Source organism: Notechis scutatus, chromosome 4 (assembly GCF_049901735.1).
Source record: "Notechis scutatus isolate UNSWTSFEM ecotype Mainland chromosome 4, rNotScu1.2, whole genome shotgun sequence".
Taxonomy (NCBI): Eukaryota; Metazoa; Chordata; class Lepidosauria; order Squamata; family Elapidae; genus Notechis; species Notechis scutatus.
This window is the reverse complement of record NC_142012.1, coordinates 119,835,036-119,853,612: the sequence shown is the minus strand read 5'-3', so window position 1 is coordinate 119,853,612 and position 18,577 is coordinate 119,835,036.

Here is an 18,577-nt window from a genome sequence, read left to right as displayed (position 1 = left end):
ATGTGACTGGGGTGGGCATGGCTAGGTGGCCATGTGGTTGGCAAACTAAACATAAGTAGTCTTCGCTTAATGGCCAGTTGCTTAGTAAATGTTCTAATTTACGACTGACCTCCCCAGACCTGTCTTTGGAGTTTTGACAGCCATGCATTCTCTCTCTCTCTCTCTCTCTCTCTCTCTCTCTCTCTCAACCAGTTACAACATCCCACAAAGTCATGTGACTGAGGTTTTCTATGTTTTTTGCCAGTTTCCAACAATTCCTTTTGGTTTCCTGTTAAAAATGCCCATTGGGGAAAAGGGACTTGTTTAACAATCAGTGTTTGCTTAATGACCACAAGGTTCACTTAACGACCAAGGTGCTTGTCTAACCTTAAACACTCAAAGAGCCATTTTTCTATTTTCTTTTAAACAGATCTCCTTCCCCACCACACACTTCCTCCTCCCACTGCCCCATGTGAGGCAGGAGGAGCAACAGAAAGCACCTGGCCCAAAGACACAGCCCTCCATGATGGAACCCTTCCTGGGAAACAAAACAAGAACTTACTGGTCCATCCCAAAGGGGAGCTTTGGAGTGGTGGCAGCAGTGCTCTGGGAGGATGGCCTTTAGGGCCCTGGGAAACCATCTTGTGCAGCACAGCAAAATTTACTTTAGCAACTGGGAGTTGCTGCTTTGGGTTCTGCAAATCCCCCTCCCTCCAGGAAACAGGTCTGGGTGCCAGACAGGAACAGGATTCAACCTGGCTGCTTCTCTGCTGCCTGCATCAGTTTCCTGATGGGGACTTGCATGACCCAAAGCTAAATTTCTCTATGCCAAGAAAGACTCTCTCACTCTCCCAGCTAGACCAGCAGGGGGGAGAAGCAGCTGCTGACCCCACTGGAACTGACATGGAGCTGCTCCATGTATCATCCAGTGAAGGCAAGTGGAGGAAAAGGTGACCAGCAGTATCAGAAAAAGGCAAGTGGGTGGGAAAGGTGACTAGTGGCAACAGGTAGGTGACCAGGGCTTGCGCATGTGCAATATGGCTGCCTGAAGCCTGCTTTTGCCCACCTGCCTCTCCAGCCATTGCTGCCTGCCTTTGTGATTGGTGAGTGATTGATCACAAAGGCAGGCAGCAATGACTGCAGGCAGCCATCTCATGTATGCGCATATGGACTGACTGGGTGGGGAGGGAGAAGTGGCTGAGGCCAGCCAGTAGTGCGATTTGCCGGTTCTCTGAACTGTGCAGAATCATAACAACCGGTTCTATAGAACCGGTCAGAACCAGTAGAATCCCACCCCTGGGTAGGACTCACATGAAATACCTTAAGATTTATCTGTTGATTCCACCAACATAATTGAAGATATGTCTTGAATTTCAATCAGGACATAAAGCCTTTCTACTTTTTTTTTTAAACTTTAAAAAAGATAATGAAATTCTTTAAAATTAGTCAATAGGAAGATAGTAAAAAGCACTAAGAATCTTCTTTCTTAACTCACTAGACTATCTAATAGGCAACTTTGACAGATGTTTACAGAAGTTTCATCTGAGAGAGAACAGATTATGACCTTGACAAATATTTATTGTTATGGTACTTGGAGACCAATTTAGACCACAAAGCTCAAAGGTATGGCTGGTGATGCCACTTGTTGTAATTTTTAGAAAGATACCACATTACAGAGCAATATAAAATTGAAAAAGTACATAAACAGTTGAAATATATTGTAGAAATGCTTGAAGAATTCATTTTTTTCATTGTAGAATGAAATCACATTTTTGGTTTCTGGTATAATATAATATACCCCATGTATCTGCCAGGTTGATATGAGCTGACAGCATTGGCATGCTTTTCAATCCTTCAATTAAACAATTCCAATTTTGGGGAACCCAGAAGATGTGTCTTCTTTGTTAGGTGCCTACCCTATGGAATGAGATTCCCTTTAAGATCTGGATGGAGATCTCAACCTCAATGAAACTCTCCAAGACCTTAAGGACTAAAGTATTGAAGACTCTTGTGAGTTTTGTTGTTGACCAGATTTGCCATTTTATTTAAAATCTACTTGTTATCTTTCTGCAGATTTGTTTTTGAATTATATTCTGTTTCATTCTTTTGTTATATTTTGACCTGTCCAGACTTGTTTGGAGCCTGGCAATACCTAAATCACATAAATAAAAATAAATTCAAATAAATATATAATTTGGAAATGTGTAGCACATAGGCTTCTGCTCTTTCCAATTTCAATATAAAATGCACCATTTAACCAAAATAAATTTGCACATTTATGTTCCATAAGAACTAGACTGAGAAGTGCTTCTTTCAAAATAAGACATGTAATTCATTTGAGATGAATTGGTTGGAAACAGATGGTTATTTTTTTTTCTCAAAATGTATAGGTCAATGTGGAAGTGAGATGAAACACATGTTGTGGTGAACACCCTGGAAAAAAGTATGAATTCCCATATGTAAAAGTGACAGTGACAAAAATAGCCTAATTTTGCCACTATGAATAAAGTAGACTCAAAGATAGCAGCATATGATAAAGGGACAAGTTATAATAGATTCTGTTCTATTGTAAAATCTCAGAAAGAGATGGTTTAGAAAACATAATGAGCACTTTTTTCCTTTGATAGATCAAGATATTTTAATATGCTTTTTCTTAACAGGAGGAATCTGTAGCTAATTCTTTAACACAACTCAGACCAAACTCTGAGAATTCAGTGCACGGAAATTATTAATGATCAACCAAACAGATACATCTACTTATTAAATGTATTTGTTTATTATATTAGGATACCAACCAGCTCCCAACAACTCTGGCTGTTTCACAAGTGAAAAAAAATCTATAAAACCATACAATAACACTGAACACTAAAAGAAGGTGAGATAATAACTGAACAGGAGCAAAAATATTGACTTATACAATCCAAAATTTTGTATCTCAAACCTATTTATGTTGTTCGTAGAAAGTTGTTCTTTCTATCCATATATCTATTTCTATCCATATATCTATATCGGGGAAGGCGAACCCCGCCCCCCCCCCCCCCCCCCCCCCCCCCCCCCCCCCCCGGCATATTTTTAGTAGACAAAAAGAAGCCTTTTTTGTTATTCATAGGCATAATCTTTCAATGATTCCTACTAAAGTTAAAATTGAGGAAAAAATACCACTCACTCAGAAATAGCTCTTATGCCATTAAGCGTACCTGTGCTAATCAAGGTGTAATATAATGTATGTTATTACTTAGACAGCAGACAAAGGTGGGTGAGCAGTCTGTAAGACCAATGAAGAACTGAAAAACTTTAGACCAGGGCTGTCAAACTTGCAGCTAAAGGGCCGGATGTATCACATGCTGACCACACCCATATCCAGTATAGCGAACTGGGGAAAAAGTCCTGATACATCACGTGACACCACTGTGATGGCACGAGTTTGACACCCCTGTTTTATATGCTTGGAGTATTTTTTAGGATGTGAATCTTGGCATATATCCAGTGATGCTTTCATTAATACTGGTCTGGGACTGATTCTCCATCATGGATGTTATTCTGCCAAAGAACCAAAATGCTACCAGTCAGTCATGCCATGAGTTCTGCTGGCTTTGTTCTGTATTTTCTACTATTCATTGTCTTACTGAGATTTAAATTTTAGCTTGCTTTAACTGTTTTAATTATTTTTTCTTATGTGTAAACTGTCCTTTGAGAAGAGTTATTGAAAAGCTCTATAAAATTATGTCTATGAAGAACAAAAGAACATTGTTTATCTTTTCCTGTTAGATACAGCCTGTGTGTAACAGCTGCATGGTATGAATAAACTTACAGATACACAATCATGTGAAGCAAGTCTAAAATGGCTGCTGTTCTATTATCAGGATTCACCACATTGTTTATGGTATTTCCTCAGAGTGGGGTCAGTTGACTAAAGGCATATTAGTGGTAGGCATATCAATAAACAAGGTTGAATCCCTTTCATAATGTAGGAGGACATGAGCAGAAATTGTTTTCCCAAGTTTAGGAATAGTATTATCCACTATTTCTCCTGCCAGGCTGTAAACATGATGTAACCAGCAAGTGCAACATCAAACACAGGGATGACCAAATGTTTTAAGACATTGGTCCTTGAATAATATGCTATGTATCACATTCTAAAAAGAAAACAAGATTAGACAATAATTACATTTGATTTTATTTCAATTACATCAAAGGCCATTAATATTATTGTATTCCATGTATTTAGTAATTCTCCTCTCTGTCACATTAATTGCATTCTTGTCGTAACTTCTGGAATGCCCATGGATAATGAAGGCCTATAGTTGCATTTCCCTCTTTAATTGGAATAAATTGAAGTCCAGAGCAGAAGATTGAATAGCTGGCAAACATCAAGAAAGCCCAGGAAATGTTACTAGTTGTACATATTTACAGACTTTAATGGTACTCCTCACTTACTCCTCGTATTAAAGAGGGATGCTTCCATGTGTGTCTATGAACTATTTTACTGGACAATTTAAGTTCTCTTCTTTGTTCAATTTTAGGATTTAGTCTTAGAATCTGTTTATTGGTATACACAAAAAACTCCCCACCACGTTGGCAAGTAGATTGCATAGATACTATTTTTAAAAAAATATTTTATTCATATCATCTAATTAAATGTTTAATAACACAAAATATATAACTTTTTCTAACAATGTGAGAAATCTTTAATTTGCTAAAGCACAATGGATCTGATTCCTGTAGCACAAATTTCTAAAGTCTGACAGTTACAATTCCAAGTATGCAATGCAATATTCATAGGTGTATGATTAATGAGGATTCATCTACTGGGCAGCCGCGATATCATCAATTTGAAATTACCTTTGATGCAATAATGTGTCCAGCTCATAATGCTCAGTTGAATTATTAATTAAACATAATCTCACCCAGAAGTTATTTTATGGCTTGGAATGTTAAATAACCTTCTGAACACACTAAATCAGAATTCTGCACACATGCTCACAAAATCAGTTACTTTGGTACTGCAAAGATTCTTTAATGGTAGTCTTCTATTTTTGTGAAATCCTTACTGGTTCTTTTGAATTATGTTATATTCGGCTGAGCTGAGCGGGAACCGAAGTCCATTCTCATTGGCTGAGCCATCTGACAGCAAGCGGTATAAAAGTGAGCTGTCAGACCGTGTCAGCTGTTGCTCATTCCTGTCAGCCGACTCGCAAGCGGCTATTGCTATTGCGATTACCACGGCTACAGTTAATATTACAGTTAATAGTTACAGTTAATAGTTATTAGTTAATAAAGGTTGACTTATCAAGATTGTGGATGTCGTTTGTGCTTCATAAAACTCCGGCCCTAGAGTGGCGGTGCTCATCTCCATTACAAAGCTGAAGAGCCAGTGCTGTCGAAGACATGCTGTCCGTCATGACTAAATGCTGACGGTGCACGGAACGCTGTTACCTTTCCACCATAGTGGTCCCTATTTATCTACTTGCATTTTTTCATGCTTTCGAACTGCTAGGTTGGCAGAAGCTGGGACAAGTAACAGGAGCTCACTCCATTACATGGTGCAAGGAATTTGAACCCTCAAACCTTTCTGGTTGACAAGCTCAGCATCTTAGCCACTGAGACATTTACTCTATATTGATAGATATGTGCAGATGTATATGTCATAATATTTTTTATTTAAATAAACCACCTGAATCTTTTCAGAAATTTTTTTCATAGTTCCTCTCTTATTCAGTTTTTATAGGAGGAGAAATAGAGGCCTGGGCAAAGTGAAAAGAACAATCAATATGGAGTCACTATATTACCACATACTGTTTGATCCAAGTCCCTTCTTTGAATCCACTAATCTTATCTAGTGCCAATTTAGTGTTGACTGTTAGTTGACCAGATTTTTGCATATAGACATGAGAAATAAATCTTAACCTTAATGTGTGGTCTAGATTCCTCACAACTGACAGATCACACATGTTAGCAGGTGTTGGAATACAGCACCCGATTTCCAAGCAGTTTTGCATTGTGATTACAGTTTTAAGAATAAATGGTACAAGTTATTTTAATCATCATTGTTATACATAAATCAACAATAAACATGCATATGGCATTATTATGACAATGCAGCAAGGTTAGAGCAAGAAGAAGAACATTCTTGCACATTGTCAATGCTAAAGAAAAGGAGAAAAGAAATGCAAGAAAAAGCAGGCAAGAAAATTTTTTGAACTGAACTGACAGCGTTTACCTGTAATAAATGGACATAGGATCCAAACTCAATCTGCAGCAACATTTACTATAGCGATTTGAGTTTTGTGTTGACTTCATACTAGAGGTACTTAGCACACATTTACATTAACTCACCTAATTCTATTAAAAGAGGTGCTTCAGAACGGCAAATATAAAGATCCATTTCTTGCTTATCAAAGCTGTCTACTACAGTCCACAAAATATTAAGCCAAACAATTCCAAAGACATAATTAGAGTGATTTATCTTTTGTAATGAAGAGGTATCTAAAAGTTGCCAACTAAGACATATATCCTCATTCCACTGGGTTTTGCTTCAGATTTCTACAAACCAATAAAATACAGGAGAAGATAATGAAATAATGAAAACTCTATAGATATATAAGTACTCAAGATATAATTTCATAATTTTAAGACATAAGACATAAGACATAAGACATAAGACATAAGAATTTATTTGTCATTACACTCGCAAGCGGGTGCAACGAAATGAGGTGCTCTTCCACAAGTAAAACTGGACAAACACCACTAAAAAAGGGGAAAAAAATTAAACTAAACACAACCAACCATACAATAATCTCTATACAATTTAAAAATGTAAACACCCCACTACTCTCAGCCATTAAACTCCACAAAAATCTTATGACCCCGCATTCAAACTCAAAACTGCACTTGGATAAAAACTGTTCTTAAATCTGGTCGTCCTTGTTCTTAATACCCTAAATCTCCTTCTCGATGGTAATAGTTCAAAGAGCTGATGTCCCGGATGAGAGGAGCCATTCAATATGTTAAGTATCTTCCTCCTACATCTTATTCCATAAAAAAGTTACTTATTCCATAAAAAATACAATATATTTAAAAAGGTGGAGGTATTTTTGGTCTTATTTAAAGTGGTCTTATTTGAACTTGCCCATTTCAAACAATTTCAAAGTCTTTTATTTGGGCATTGAAATTTAAGACAATATTTAACATTCTTTTTAGGAGGATATTAATCTTATAAAAATGATAGCTAATGTACAACTTCCCTAATACACATGATTTTCAACACCTATCAGCAAAAAAAAAAAAAATTGTTCAAGCAATTTTCTCTGATGTACTTTTCCATGTAAATTTTATAAATATAATTTTACCTAATGTAACATTTAGTTGGTTTGGTTTTTCATGTACCTACTTCAGTTCTTGTATACAACTTTCATGGAAGTGGACAGACAATGTAACTTATTTATATTTTTACTAAAAAAATTACCATCAGCAAATATTATTAAATGTTATTGCTTTTATGCGTAAGTCTCACAAACATGTTCCTGTAGAATCAATTACAGGTTTTTTTTTTGTATGTATTAAGGTTTCCTGATATAAAATTCAACAACATTCACCTAGGGGGGAAATATGTCTAGAGTTTATCTTAAGTGCAGTGGCCCTTATGTCATCTACTAGCCCAGTGATTCTATCAATTCATTTTTCTGATGCAAGTAGAGTTTAATTATTCTATCCCCTTGATAGGCATTAGAAGAAGAAAAGAAAGATTTGAAAATCCTTTTTTTTAGTTATTAGGGAAACAAGAAGTTTTTCTGACAACTCTCCCCCCATCACAAATTCTATAAAAATAAACTATTCAAAAATGTAATCAAGCTATGTCTTCTCTATGTGTAAATGTATGTGTATATTTATATATATATTTGAATATTCATAACCATATGGCTGTGGATGGATATTTAACATGAGAGTCATGTATTTTATCCATTGAAAGAAAAAAGGCTCATTTTTCATACTTTAGACTTACCCACACAGTTCTGCAAACAAAAGAGCCACTTAATCTTAATTACATCCCTTAATTTCCTCTTGCTTTGTTCACAACCAAAGATGTGGTCTACAGGGAGGTATCCACTTCCAGATCTACACTTAAAGAAGTGGAGTCTTTGGAATGCTTTATTGTAGTTGAAAACTAATATTTAATGACATGTAAGAAGCATTGTCTACTTATCATGCTTTATCGTATTCAACCGGGATGGAGGAATACCTAGCAAGTGAGGTTTTACAAAGGCATATTTTTGCCTTAAGCAGAAAGAAGCATTTTTCACAGAGAACCACACGAAGGATATTGGGAGCAAATACTGTATTTCTTGGAATGAGGGAAGACTCCAGCTGAATTGCACAAATGGGTTTATTGGAAAAGGTCACTGAATTAGTAGAGACAAAGTGAATTGGTTGAAAGAGCAGGGATCAGCTTGATTGCAATACTGAGCAGAAATGGTACAGATTCAGATTAAGCAGCTTTAAAAGATGTATTGATTACAGCTAGGCAACTTAGCAAAGCAACTTCGCTTGTTTCTTTTTAGGTGTACTTTATGGATGTTCAAGGCCAAATGAAGGAAGTGCTTGTCTATTGCTTTTCCTTAAGTTTGATGGAAAGGGGGAGAAAGTAGACATTTCCTACTAAAAGAAAAAACAGACGAAGAAAATAATAAAATAACAGAAATGGAACTTGGAGGTCTTCTAGTCCAACCCCCTGTCATTTCAGACAACTCGTTGTCCAATCTCTTCTTAAAAACCTCCAGTGTTGGAGTATCCACAATTTCTGGAGATAATTTCCACTGATTAATCCTTCTATCAGGAAATTTCTCCCTAGAAGAAAAGGACTACAGTCACAATAGTATACTAAAAGTTTGTTACACATCTTCCAAAATTTATTCTAATTGTATCACAATATGATGCTCATTTGGATGCTTTGATAAACAATAGTCAAATTATCTCTTAGTATATGCACAGTAATTGGAAACCTTACAAAACCAAGGGTTGCCAATATTGATAAGGAAGCAATTGGTACAGAAACAAATATATTTTTGACCAATAGGCAAAATTGCCTGGAATAAATTGGCTGACCAAAATACATGTCTACTCATGGTTTAAAGGACAGGGAGGAAATGCCATCTTCCAATTTCCACAGTGAAAATAATACTGGTATTAAAATGATTGACTGATTGGTGGGTTGGTAAATACTTAATTTACTGCCTTGTCATCAGTTAGGATAAATTATATTTAAACTATTATGGTAACTAACGTACTTCTCTCACACATTGCTTCAAGTTTATTATGTTTGGATATTTGCTGTTTTATGATGCAAATTTAAATGTTTCTTGACTACACCTACTCAATGTTATTTCGAGCAGTGATCATATAACTGTTATTATCTTCCATGATTGGCAGGAGAATTAAATGTGTTTGAAATAAATTTAGATTATTCAATGGATAGGGAAGTGGAATTGGGAATTTTATAATTTTGGATGATAATCCATCATCAATAATATGATTGTGGTGTTGAATTCGAATATTACTATCTCAAATCTTCTTCTGTGAAGGAAATAAAAAATAATGATTGACCATAATAGAATATTGACTCCCTTCCTAAAATAGTACCTTCCATTTCAAATTGCCATAATTTAAATATATTCTTATGTCTTATATATAAGGTATCATATGAAGATAAAATGCAGGTTATAGCAGAAATAGATTGTCAAATGTGGAAATGCCTTCAGCAAAATTTTCATTAAAAGGATGTAAGAAATTATAGTAAAAACAAAAGTATAGCTTTACCTGGTAGAGTATGCACAAAACATATTTGGTTCTTTAAATGATCACTAAAAGATGTATTAATGTGAAGGGAAAAAACTCTACCCTTTGCTGATTTTATAGAAAGTGTATGAAAAAGCAAATAAGCTTAAACCTATGGAATATTTGGCATGAATGTGGAGTTAAAGATTAGTTGTTAAAATAGTTTAAGATGGAAATAAAGCATGGGTAAATCAATGGAATACTTGATAGATTGGTGTTATCCATTCAGTCATGAAATATTTCTTTCCAAAAGTGAACTTTATAATGAATATTTAACATTATGTACTTCAAAACATTGAAGTATACATACATACATACATACATACATACATACATACATACATACATACATACATACATACATACCTCAATCAGAATAGAGCTGGAAAGGTGGTTGGGGGTCTTCTAGTCCTCTTGCTCAAGCAGGAGATCCTACACCATTTCAGACAAGTGACTGTCCAATCTCTTTTTAAAAACCTCCAGTGATGATGCACCTACAATGATTGAAGGCAAGCTGTTCCACTCGTTAATTGTCCTCACTGTTAGGAAGTTTCTTCTCAAGCCAGGTTGCTTCTCTCTTTGATTAGTTTCCACCATTATTTCTTGTCCTGCCCTCTGGTGCTTTGGAAAATAAATTGTCGCCCTCCTCTTTGTGGCAACCTCTCAAATACTGGAATACTGCTGTCATGTACCCCCTAGTCCTTCTTTTCTCTAGACTAACTAAATCCAAATCCCACAACTGTTCTTCATATATTTTATTCTCCTAGCCTTTAACATCAGTTGCTCTTCTTTGAATTTTTTGCAAAGTCTCAACATCTTTTTTGTAATGTGGTGACCAAAACCGGATGCAGTACTCCAGGTGTAGTCTTACTAAGGCTTTTTATAGTGCTACTAACACTTTACATGATTTTGATTCTATGCCTCTGTTTATATAATCAAAGATTGTATTAGCTTTTTTGGCTGCTGCTGCACACTGCTGACATTCATCATACATCAATACATCAATATAATCATACATCAATACATCAATACATACATCAATGTACTGGATCACATGAACAGATCATTTGCATAGCCCGCCATCTGTGTGATGAGGTCATTGCATAAATTCTGCAAAGTTCAGAATGCTCTAATTAACAGGCTATCTGTTAAAATAAACTTTCAGTATATATGAACAGTAATATATGGAATGGTACCATGTTGCACAGATTACACATGATTTTATTGGAGGGGAATCAATGGATGCCTGTAACTCAGTGCTTTATTTATCTTCAGCATCAAGTAACCATATTATTACTGATTTGAAGAATTCATAAATGAATATGCGGATAAGTGATGACTTATTAAATGTGGTACAGACATATTTAAGATTAGGAAAGTTATGAATGTTATATATGAGAAAGAAGAAAATTCAGAACAGATCAATGATCTGGAAAATGTGATTTAATTCATAAATTGTTCAAGAGAGTCATTTAGGAACAGTAGAGACAAATGTAGTCAAGCAAGCATATATTCAAGTAAGGGGAAATCATAACGATTATCAGGAAATGAATTTTGGAAAAATTATGATCCTCTTGAGAAAACATTTAAAGAGTTCATTTGATACCAAATTTTCCAAGATATGGCTAACATTTACTGCAAATTAGGTATGTTATTATTATTTACCAAGGTTTTATTGTAGAAACTTTGACTGTCTTTGACAGACATAAGGGCAACAGGGTAAACATTTTGTCTCCTTTATCACTTTTAGATTTTAAATCCAGAGAACTGTAGGATAACTGATGCAATTCTCTGTCCAGTTCAAAAACAGCTTATTAAATAGAAAGTCTAAAATATAGCCCATGCTTGATTTGGAAATACAGATCCCAAAATATTTATCATGGCTACTTTACTGGCTGCTCCAAGATAAGAGCCAAAGGAGGTACAAGGTTTTTTCCTATATTCTGTACAGACTTATGCCATGTTTTACAATTTGTACAGCTTTGTTAATTGAAATTGCACTCATTGTATTTTAAGATAAAATAAACCAGAGTTTGCTACATGGGAATGTGTTCTGAGGCTGATAATTACAGCACAGCATCTTATTTTTTTATCTCAGAACCTATACATGAAAGAAAACAATAGCTGCAACTAGAGGATATAAGATTAGGAAGGTTAAGACAGATAAAGTCTGGAGAAAAGTTATAAAACATGGAGGTGGACTGAGATAAGAAAGCTTTCAAGAAGGAAGAGTCTGTGTGCACACAAAATCTTCTGCTTTTGGAAAAGGTGTGGATTTCCATAAACTGAAATGCAGCACCTATCAGGGGAGAGTTGGTTGAGATCTTGACATGGTGCCAATAAAACCAACTGAAATTTAAATTTTGGAAGAGTGGCCAAAAGAGTGGCCAAAAACATCCAAGTTACCCAGGAGCTTGCTCTTCCTGAGACCATCATCTATGAACTATCCTTAAATATCATATTTCGATTCTTACTATGTTACAGAGCACCTGATTATGACATTGAACATGTAAACAAGCTAAATTCACTAGTAACATGGGAAACATCCTGCCCACATGCTTTTATCTTTCTTGGTGACTTCAATCTACCTCATATTAACTGGACTCTAAATGAATGTACAACTGAACCCATACATGCAACCTTCTACAATGCTGTTCCAAATCTGGGACTGGAACAACTAGTAACCAACAATACTAGACTTAACAACTGCCTCGATCTCATCTTCTGCAATAGTTTGAACTTAATTTATGGAATGCAAACTAAAGAACCCTTTTCCAACAGTGACTACAATATGATTGACTTTTGTCTCAACATACGCCCACACAAAAATCATCACAATGATGTAATCCCCAATTATAACTTCAAAAAAGGCAAGTATGACTTATAGACAACGATCTCTCATCCCTTGATTGGCAATCTCTATTCACTGGATGCAATACTGTTGAAGACCATTACAACATATTTTTACTTGAAGTCAAAAGAGTCATCAAACTATATGTACCAATAACAACTCCCAAAGCAAGCAAACAAAAAAACAAAAACAAATTACCCATAACAATAAGGAAACTTCAATCCAAAAAGAGATCACTCTGGCAGAAAAACAAATCTGGTCACGTTGCCAACTTCAAAAGCCGATACAAAAATTTATGCCACCAGATAAAGACTGAATGCACCAATTATCACATTAAACAAGAGGAAAACCTTCTACGCACCAATTCCACCCCCGCTTTTTACAATTTTGTAAACAACAAACTAAAAGACTCAAGATCCATCCCACCTCTGATAGGACCTAATGGTAAAGACTGCAATGATGACACCATTAAAGCCAAAATCTTTAGCACATTCTTTGGCTCAATATTTGTGAACAGCAATGGATCATGCCCAGTATTTCCTAGCCGAACCACAGAAAACTACAATGATCTAATACATATCGAATTTTACAGAAGACAATGTTGAAAAAGCATGATGCAATCTAAAACCATCTGTATCTATTGGACCGGACGGAATATGTGCCTACTTCTTTAAAAAGCTATCCACTGCCATATCCGAACCTCTAAGCATAATCTTTGAAAAATCTTTCAGGACCAGCTCCTTGCCAACACTATGGTCACAAGCCACGGTCATCCCTATCTTCAAAAAGGGAGACCCCAGCCTAGTTGAAAATTACAGGCCAATCTCCTTATGCTGCGTCACCTGTAAAGTCATGAAATCAATTATTAACCAATCCATTATCCTCCACTTAGAGACAAACAACCTACTCTCTGATAAACAATTTGGTTTCAGAAAAACACTATCCTGTAATCTGCAACTCTTAAACTGCAAAAACATATGGACTTACACAACTCAATCAGGGCAAAACAATAGACGCAATCTACATAGACTTCTGTAAAGCCTTTGATTCAGTGGTACAAGACAAACTACTCCTAAAACTAAAATCTTATGGAATCTCTGGACACCTGTATAACTGGATAGAAGCATTCCTGTCAAACAGACAAGAAATGGTCAAAATTGGGAGTGTCCTATCAAATTCTGTACCTGTCAATAATGGTGTTCCCCAAGGCAGTGTTCTAGGATCAACTCTCTTCATACTCTACATAGAGGACCTCTGCGATCACATTAAGAGCAACTGCGTTCTCTTCTCTGATGATGTAAAGATGTTCAATACCACAGACAATACTGCTACCCTTCAAAAAGATCTTGACTATGTATCAGAATGGTCAAACAAATGGCAATTTCAAATTTCAACAAACAAATGCTCTGTCTTACATATTGGCAAAAAATATATATCAGAAAATAAAATACAAGCTGAATAGTCAAGACCTTGTTGATGATCCAAGCTCTGTAAAGGACCTTGGAATGCTCATCTCTAATGATCTAAGTGCTAGAGCCCACTGTCACTAAATAGCCAAAAAGGCATTAAGAGTTGTTAATCTAATCCTACGTAGCTTTTTCTCTGGTAATATCACACTACTAAATAGAGCATTTGCTAGACCAATACTTGAATACAGCTCATCAGTCTGGAACCCACATTATGTATCTGATATTAGCACAGTTGAGAAAGTCCAGCAATATTTCACAAGAAAAGTTCTCCACTCCTCTACTTGTTGTAGAATACCTTTTGCCACCAGACTTGAAATTCTAGACCTAGAAAATCTTGAATTACGCCGTCTTCGGTCTTATCTAAGTACGGTATATAAAATCATACATTGCAATGACTTACCTGTCAATGAATACTTCAGCTTCAATCATAACAACACAAGAGCACACAATAGATATAAACTCAAGGTTAACCGCACCAAACTTGATTGCAGGAAATACGACTTCAGCAACAGAGTGGTCAATGTCTGGAATACTCTACCTGACTTTGTGGTTTCTTCCCCAAACCCCAAAAACTTTAACCTTAGACTGTCTACTATTGACCTCATCCCTTTCCTAAGAGGTCTGTAAAGGGTGTGCATAAGCGCACCAACATGCCTACCGTCCCTGTCCTATTGTTTCTTTTATTTTTCTTATATGTACCCATTTCATGTATTCATAACTATGCATATACTTATACCTATGATCTTGTAAGTGATTGACAAATCAAAATAAATAAATAAATAAAAATAAATAAAAGACCCACTTAAAAGGTGATAGAAAGCATGAAAATTATGCATTTTCTTAAATCCCTAAAACATCCATAGAATAAAGAATTCTGAAAGTACAGCATACCAAAAAACTGCAGATGGAAAAATATACTGGTTGAGTGAGATAGAATCAATGAACAGTGACAAGAAAGAGCACATGAAGATCACGAACTACATAAAATAAGACCAATATTGAGCTGGGAGAGGGGAAATGGGACCCAGGAACAGAATCAATTTACTCATCCCTTTGGAACTCATAGTCTAGAGATCTGATTTTGGAAATGCCTCTCAGCCTTCGGATTCTTGAGAATCACATCCCTGTTAAGTCATAGACAACAAGACCAAGGCTTTTATGGTCTACAGAATAAGAGTACTCAGAAAGCACTAATGTCAACAGAGAACATCATATTCCTTTAAGGGATATTCAATATGGTTGAGTTTGGATAGAACCCACAAACTTCTTTTTAAATTTTATGAAGCTTTGAGCAAAGAAAATCAGATGCCAAGGGGCAAAATATTTTTCCTAGCTGTTCCTCATCCTTAGAAAGCTGACCCTGTTGGACAACTCTGCCATGCTCTGTACCTGCTATAGTGAAATATAAGGGATGGTTTCTGCTATGTCAACTCCTGCTCTGCCTTCTGTCTATTCCAGCTGCTTTTCCTATGCTGTAATTACAATAATAAATTTATTAAAAATAAATGCTTCTTGCAGATGCCACCCTAGACAGCTAACAATATATTAAAACATTAGAAAAATATTTATTTACTTATTTATATTTATATGCTGCCTTTATTATTTTTACATATAACTTCAGGTTGCGAACATACAACATGCTCCTTTTCCCTCCTATTTTCTTCACAACAACAATCCCGTGAGGTGAGTTAGGTTGAGAGAGAGTGACTGGCCAGCTGACTTCCATGGCTAATGTGGTACTTGAACTTTTTAGCTCAGAGCTTAACCACTAGGTCAAACTGGCTCTATGATATCAATATAACATAAAAAATGTAGATTATATCCAGATTTTAATACTTCATGAAGAACCAAAAGAGTTAGAAGGCAATCTCAGAAGATATGTTGTTCCCCAGAGCAGGCGCTGGGACAGAAACAATCCACTCCATTAAATGACATTTATAATTATTGGGATCGGAGCATGTTCCATCCTTCAGAATGGTGAGGTGGGTAGAAACAACCAGGATAGACAGTCTCACAGATAACCTGGTTCACAGATAACTTGGCCCTGATGTTTTTAATCTAAGATTGTGAGACCATATGCTTTATTTGTATTCCCTTACAAATGGCATTTGAATGCTTTTTACAAAGTCAACTTTAAAGTCTGCTTATAGTTTAGGCCTTCTTTATTACAGCTGTCCTTCTTTGAGATAACTGAAAATCGCTATTCCAGGATTAAAATGTTCTTTCTACATTGTATAACTTTTTTTCCAAAGATATTTTTATTATTAAAATAAGATACAAATGAAAAAAAGGTCTATATGGGATAGCAATAGTTGAGTAACACAAAAAGAAATTACTACTAAGCATAATTACATAACCATAAATAAAAACTTCCTAAAAAGACTTTTTAACATCGTATTATTTTTTTCCCCTTCTGTTCCTTTTCCTAACTGCAGACTACAGTGTGGATATTTATAGTTTATACTAAACATTAAAAAAATAGTATGATGCATTCGGATGACATATCAAGAGGTACTTAATGAAAGTAACAAATTACCATGGCTGATGTATTTACAAATTGCAGGAAGAATAAAAAGTGATATTCAAAGAAATAATTACACTTTAAGAAGAGCTGCAGAAAAAAAAAATTACTTCATGGCATAATTTAAGAGAAAATATACATAATATGTTATACAGATGACAAATAACTTTGTCAATAATTACCAAAATAGAGAACAAAAAGGAAAGATTTTATTTTAAATTCCTTGAAATAAACAAGCAATTTCTTCATCACCCACAAGCCTTCCAGGAAAGTGGTCTTGCAAAGATACATGCTCTTTTTGGCTCTTAAGACTCTTTGTAATATTGTACTTCTGAATGCCTATTTCAGTGTTGGGATAGAATCATCATGGAGAATCCTGCAGTCTTGTTTTCAAAAAAACTTTTCTGTACTCCTATTTCCAATATATCCAACCCAGACAGCTTGTACATGGGTGTCAAACTCGCCTTGTCACATTGTTGTCATGTGACATATTGCAATGTTTTTTCCCTTCACAGAGCTGGGGGGAGGTCATGGCCTGCACATGATGCATCCAGCCTGCGGACCACCAGTTTGACACCTATGCTATAGTATGTTGTGTTTTTACCCTTTGCCATTTTACTATAAGTTTGAATTGTCCAGTACTCTATTCATTATTCTACCAGTTCAGTTTTCCAGTTTTGATTTTCACATCTCCTCCTTCCTTGTCTTGCAAATGATCATCATGCGATCTCTGGCTCGGACACATCATAATTTTTCAGCTTTCTTATCTTTTGATCCTATCTTTCAGATTCTTCAGCTTCATCTCTCCCTCTTTCTCTCTTAAAAAATATTTTTTTTGGGAAATGGTGCTGTGTTCTAATTTCTATTGATTCCAGATTTTGCACTAAGTGGATTTCAAACTATGCTGATATGCTATTGGTCCCCTAGCTGATTAGAATCAGGTTTACCAGAGAAATAGCTAACCTAAAACATTTGTGCCAAGTTCCTCCTCACTTGAAAAGGTTCAGGCTGTTCTGAAAACAAGCATGTTTCCAGATCAATTGAGGAATTATTTCAAAACCCACCTTGTGCTTATCTGACTATTGCATTATCTCCCTAGCATGGCCAGAACAATCAGGGATGGGATTCTACCTGATTGGACTGGTTCTATAGAACTGGTTGTTATGATTCTGTGCAGTTCGGAAAACTGGCAAATTGTGCCACTGGCTGGCCCCACCCCTCCCTGCCCAGTCACTCCTTAGCTGGCATGGGTGCCATCCAACTTGCCTGCATTGTGCCTTCACCTAATTTTTGGTAAGTTGTTATTTTTCCTTTTTTCCCTGACAATCAGCTGTTCCAACTATCAGCTGTGCTGGCTGGGTGATTTAGATTATCTAGAAAGCAGGAAACCATTGGATTTCTTGCTCTCTAGCTAATCTAAATCGCTGTGTACTGCTTTGCCCTCACCAAGGAGGCTTCCCTGAGGTCCAGTCTGGGGTGGTATTCAGGGGTTTGGGGTGGGGAGAAGTGGCCTGAGAGCAAAGCTGAACCTTCCTTAGGACTGAAGCTTCTATTTTTCAGTGCAGACTCAGGTAGCAGATTGCAGAAAGGTAGATCTGTGAGTGAATCTGTGATTCTGTGAGCAACTCAATCTGCCTGCCTGCTTTGCCTGATTTTGGGTAAAAGTTGTTCCTTTTTAAATAAAAAAAATCAATATTTACATCAATATTTACATACAAGCCATTCTCAGCCGGTCACATGACCACCAAGCTACGTCCAGTCAGCAAACCATGCCCACCCAGTCACATGATTATCAAGCCACACCACAAGTTAGGCCATGCCCACAAAACCGGTTGTTAAGAAATTTGAATCCCATCCCGAACGACAATGTCGCTGTGAACATGCCAGTTGCATTCCTGTTGGGAAACATATAACATTTGAGGCTAA